General features: G+C 38.4%; 1 long non-coding RNA gene and 1 pseudogene across 1 annotated transcript; one reads left to right on the top strand and one right to left on the bottom strand.

Annotated features, from left to right (window-relative positions):
* Window positions 1-299: 299 nt before the first annotated feature.
* Window positions 300-1,140, bottom strand: LOC107727802 (uncharacterized). The gene is made up of 3 exons (XR_001638396.1): window positions 962-1,140; window positions 678-712; window positions 300-496 (listed from the first exon to the last, which is right to left on the bottom strand). It is a non-coding gene; the product is annotated as an uncharacterized LOC107727802 (long non-coding RNA).
* Window positions 1,141-3,158: 2,018 nt separating this feature from the next.
* On the top strand, window positions 3,159-5,330 carry LOC107727800 (red-sensitive opsin-like; annotated as a pseudogene).
* The last annotated feature ends 247 nt before the right edge of the window (window positions 5,331-5,577 follow it).

Here is a 5,577-nt window from a genome sequence, read left to right on the forward strand (position 1 = left end):
CAAAAGAGCAATGATATGCAAGTGCTATAACAAGTCTCAGTTAGCTTAACGCAGCACACAAGGATTTTTAAATAATATAATAAATAAAAAGAAAACATAGAATAGAAAAAGAATAGAGCAAGCTAGTGTTAGAGGTATTTCTTGCTTTTGTTAATTGTATAATAAATGAAAAGAAAACAGATAGAATACAAAAAGATTAGAAAGCTAGTGTTCGTTTTTTTTTATAAAGAAAACAAGCAGCAAATTAATACAGTGCAAGTCTAAAAGGGACAAGTGTTTTTTTTTTTTTTTTAAAGAATAGAATTAGAATTGAGGTTTATATATTAAATATATTACATTTGTCTTTTTTCTTCCTGTTTTAAACAGACTGATGTAGTGAGCACACCATTTTACCACAACTAAAACATGAAAACAGAGAAGTATCTCATATATCTGGTTGTAATCAAGTCCGTAGCCCTTCGGTTATGAGTAATGGAGTAACACATCCAAGGATGGTCTGAAAAATAAAGTCAGAGTATTATCTGGTATGCTAAACTGCTTTGCATTGAATTGCTGCACTAATATTTCATGATTTTTTAATTATTGAACTAATAATTAATCATGAGAATTTATGTACAGTGGTTTTCAATGTGTCATTGCTCACGTCACTGATTTGTGTATGCATGCTTTATACTCACCTTAACTTCTTGTACTTCATCCAATAAGTAGATCACTTCCAAATCAAGAGAAAAGTGCAAAGAACGAATGTGAAGTTAGCTTTTTCAATTTTCAAACCAGCCTAACACAGTCAAATCAAGAGCAAGAGCAACTTGGTAGTTCATCTAGAAATTAAACCACAAATGATGTTAGAGAACCAATGAGCAGTAAAAGCAAAGTTTTGCCCATGTTAGATTAACATCTATCGTATGGATTAATTTCATTCAAATGTATTTTTTAAAAATACACATTCAGCACTATATACCATGAATATAGCAGTTGTCCAATGGCAGGCCATGTGAGACCAAACTATTCTTGAGCTTTCGTTGAGAATTCAGTTGTATATCCGAGTTCTGCTAGTAGTGAACTTTTGCCAATCACGAATAGTTCAGAACTAGCGGAATTCCAGACATACGACTGACTGAGTGCTGTCTGATCCATCTGTTTCTGAAAAACATCCTTTTCAACTACATCACTGAATATCTGTGATTTACACTCTGATAGCAACAAAACATCACAATAGTGACCCTTGATTCTTAATCCCACCAAAGCATAGATATTAATTCCATTAAGTCCACGTTTAAAGAAAGTCTAAAAGATCATAATGAACAAATACCTGATCTGAATAACATACATATCAGTACAATTCTTAAAAACAAGGAAACAACTGGTAGAGTAAAAAAAAAAAAAAAAGGTTTACAGACTGCTCTTGTCTTTGTGTTGGCTCCATCCTCATCCTGGTTTGGTCTGTTCATGTCCTAGCGTTCACTTCCTCCTGCTCAACTTTGCCACAATAGAAGGAGAAGCAGATGACTGAAAAAGAAAGAAAGAAAATGCCTATGGTCAGAAACAGGGAGAGATTAAAACTGACCTCAGCAAGATTTTCAGATAAACCCTGCTTTCCCTAAACTGAACCATCAATCCAGTGGGATTAGGAAGGTTTGGGCGGCATCCTTGTCAATACTAATTAGGATCCTGTGAGGAGGGTACCTGGGTACCCCAGTTGTCCCAATAAGCTGATTTGGACTTGGACTGTAACCTAGATGTCTGACTTACCCTGCACAAAACATGATGAGTATGATTGAAATTGTTTTGAATTGGCACGAAAGAGTAATGATTAAGAGTTGTTGGGCATAAACTGTGTGGAACTGTGTTTACAATGACACTGATATAATTGAGAAAATGTTCATGTCCTTTATTAAGACTTAAATATACTCTATAAAGTATTCAGTCAAGTTGTGCAGTCATATTAACATTATTTATGACTTAGGTGAACCTGCAGTATATATTGAAACGGCCTAAAATCTTTGAAATTTGGAAAAAGTAATTACAGCTTCTTTAATGATATTAAGATCCACATACACCTAAAAACTAGGGATGCACCGATACCGATACTGGTATCGGTATCGGGCCCGATACTGGCCTCCTGTACTCGTACTCGTACTCGTTAAAATGCCCCGATACCAAAATGACACTGATATAATTGAGAAAATGTTCATGTCCTTTATTAAGACTTAAATATACTCTATAAAGTATTCAGTCAAGTTGTGCAGTCATATTAACATTATTTATGACTTAGGTGAACCTGCAGTATATATTGAAACGGCCTAAAATCTTTGAAATTTGGAAAAAGTAATTACAGCTTCTTTAATGATATTAAGATCCACATACACCTAAAAACATTTTTGTGCTGAATGTTGCATGTGTGTTTGTGTGCGTGTGGGTGCGGAATATAATAGAATAGAAGCTACGTAATAGATTCTATGCAGTATATAAGGAATGAATGTGCAAATGAGCAGTAGTTGTGCAATGCGCCAATTAATACAATCTACAACTTAAAATAATGTAAAGATTCTTTACTCCTGCAGTAGGCAGCAGGGGCCATTATACAAAAAACATGCTATAACTCTAGAATCCTGTTTTATTTCTTTATTGCCATTTCATTTTTTTAAACTTTATTTTTTATTGTAAAACCCATAATGGAACCTTTCTATGCATTTTTTGAAACCTAAAAAGCAGAGTTCTACTGAGCACCAGAGAGGATTCTGATATTTTTACAAGCCAGGGCACTCTAATGCTGTTTTTGTTTCAGAAAATGCCATGTTTTTACTTGCAATAATTATCTTATGCATGTTTAATAAAAGTCACTCTTGACACACTGTCCAAGAAGTTTCAATCAAGGGTAAAAGTGATCTGTGACCTAAACTTAAAACTTAGAAAGCATCAAAGGGCGCTGTCACCTTAAAATCACTCCTGTCTCGGTCATGCCAAATGTCACCGCACACTGTTTTGGTTTACCTGTGATGGCTTCAACAATCCTAGGAAGGAACAGTAGCTTAGGCCTCCTGTAAGTCTAATGAATGAGTCTTGGTTCTGCTCCTGATACCTGTTTTGACCTCAAAAATTCTCCAACCTGTAAGCCAGGGCATTCTCCTTTTTCGCATATAAAAGCACTTTGACAGGAGCCCGAAGTCTGTTGGTGCGAGTCGGCCAGAGACAGCAGATAGTACAAACATAAAGGCCCAGACCTTTACAACAGCCAGGTAACTACAGGCTTGGGCTACACAACAACGGCCAACAATGGCAGAGCAGTGGGGAGACGCAATCTTCGCAGCCAGGCGAAGGGGAGATGAAACGACGAGGGAAACAATGTTTGTATATACCAACAGCAATAACACCAGGAGTGAGTCTTTAGTATTTGTTTCTGTATAATTTCTCAACACATTATTGTAATTTGAAAAACAAAGATATTCTGTTAACGATAAAGCCATGTGAAAGTCTTTGTGGGCTTTAAACTGTTTCAAAATAGTGACAAAGTAATAGGAAAGGACATTTTTATAGTCAGTCTTAAACTTCAAATGTTTGTTTTTTGACCTGCCAGAAGGAACATACAGGACAAAGAACAATTTCAGACTGATAAATATGAAGCTTTAGAAAAATGAGAGTTGGTTACAATGGCTATTAAGTGAGAACTCCTTCAAGGTGATATCACTGCTCTTTATTTCTCATTTCCAGATCCCTTTGAGGGACCCAACTACCACATTGCCCCTCGATGGGTGTACAACGTAGCAACATTATGGATGTTCTTTGTGGTCATTGCCTCGACCTTCACCAATGGCCTGGTGCTGGTGGCCACAGCCAGATTTAAGAAGCTCCGTCACCCTCTTAACTGGATCCTGGTCAACCTCGCTATAGCTGATCTAGGAGAGACTCTTTTGGCCAGCACCATCAGTGTCATCAACCAGATTTTCGGCTACTTTATCCTCGGACACCCCATGTGTGTTTTTGAAGGCTACACCGTGTCTGTATGTGGTAAGTTACTGCCCAAAGACATAATTGTTCACAACTACAGATAAATGCATTGGATCAAAGTTTAATATTTGACATTTTTGAAACTTTGTCAGGTTTTTCATAGTATCTAACAACACAATCAACAGGTATCGCTGGTCTGTGGTCTTTGACGATCATCTCTTGGGAAAGATGGGTGGTCGTCTGCAAACCATTTGGAAATGTCAAGTTTGATGCTAAATGGGCATCTGCTGGTATCATCTTCTATGGGTTTGGTCTGCTTTCTGGTGTGCACCTCCCATCTTTGGCTGGAGCAGGTAAAATCCATTATTAAATCATCTAAATGAAGACATTTGACGGCTAGCTGTATATTCATTCAACATAAAATTATTGAATTCTTTGGCTGGTACGACAAGCATGTAAGTTCCACACAAGCTAAAATGTGGATCTTCCGATCCATTATCTTCTCACAGATTCTGGCCTCACAGTCTAAAGACCTCCTGCGGGCCTGATGTCTTCAGTGGAAGCAAGGACCCTGGCGTCCAGTCCTACATGATTGTCCTGATGATCACCTGCTGTATCATCCCTCTGGCCATTATCATTCTCTGCTACATTGCTGTGTGGCTGGCCATTCATGCTGTAAGTTGTCTCCTGGACTGCTTTCAGAAGTTTTTCCAGTTTGTAAAAAGGCACTAAGCATCTATCATTTCTTTCCAACAGGTCGCCCAGCAGCAGAAGGATTCTGAGTCCACACAGAAAGCAGAGAAGGAAGTGTCCAGAATGGTGGTTGTCATGATCCTGGCCTACTGTCTTTGCTGGGGACCTTACACGTTCTTCGCCAGCTTTGCTGCTGCAAACCCAGGCTATGCCTTCCACCCACTGGCAGCAGCCATGCCTGCCTACTTTGCCAAGAGCGCCACCATCTACAACCCCATCATTTATGTCTTCATGAACCGACAGGTAGGCCAATACTGTTTAACAGAGCTCAGACCTTGAGCACATTGAGAAAACTTCGCAAAATAATCCTGATTTGTCTTTCTTTGCAGTTCCGTGTATGCATCATGCAGCTCTTTGGAAAGAAGGTGGATGATGGCTCCGAGGTGTCCACATCCAAGACAGAAGTGTCCTCTGTGGCTCCTGCATAAATTGCACACCAGATCTCAGAGCAAACATTCTGACTCCAACATGGGGAAAAACGATGACAATGGGACTTTTTATATTCCTTGTTTACCCTCACCGTATCTTGATGATTCTGCTTCCAGATATTTCCCTTGGAGTGATGGATGTTGCATGACAGTGTGTGTTAACATTACTTTCTCAATGGCCCTGTGACATAAGATACACAGGAACTTCTGGCTATTCAGAAGGTTGTGCGCCTATATACAGCACTTCTTTGTGGGAATGTGACACTCAGTGTGGATTAACTAACAGCGAAAAGAACTCGCCTCATTCTAATGTACAATTCTGCTGGATGGCAATGTATTTACGAGTTTTTTAGCCATCTTGCAAGAAAACAAAAATGACAAAAAAATGTTTGATAGATGCCTGCCCATGTACAGCATGTAATATGGTTCTATTTTTTTCTTTGATGAA

The sequence above is a fragment of the Sinocyclocheilus rhinocerous genome, unplaced genomic scaffold (assembly GCF_001515625.1).
Source record: "Sinocyclocheilus rhinocerous isolate Xijiao unplaced genomic scaffold, SAMN03320098_v1.1 scaffold576, whole genome shotgun sequence".
In the NCBI taxonomy this organism is placed as follows: domain Eukaryota; kingdom Metazoa; phylum Chordata; class Actinopteri; order Cypriniformes; family Cyprinidae; genus Sinocyclocheilus; species Sinocyclocheilus rhinocerous.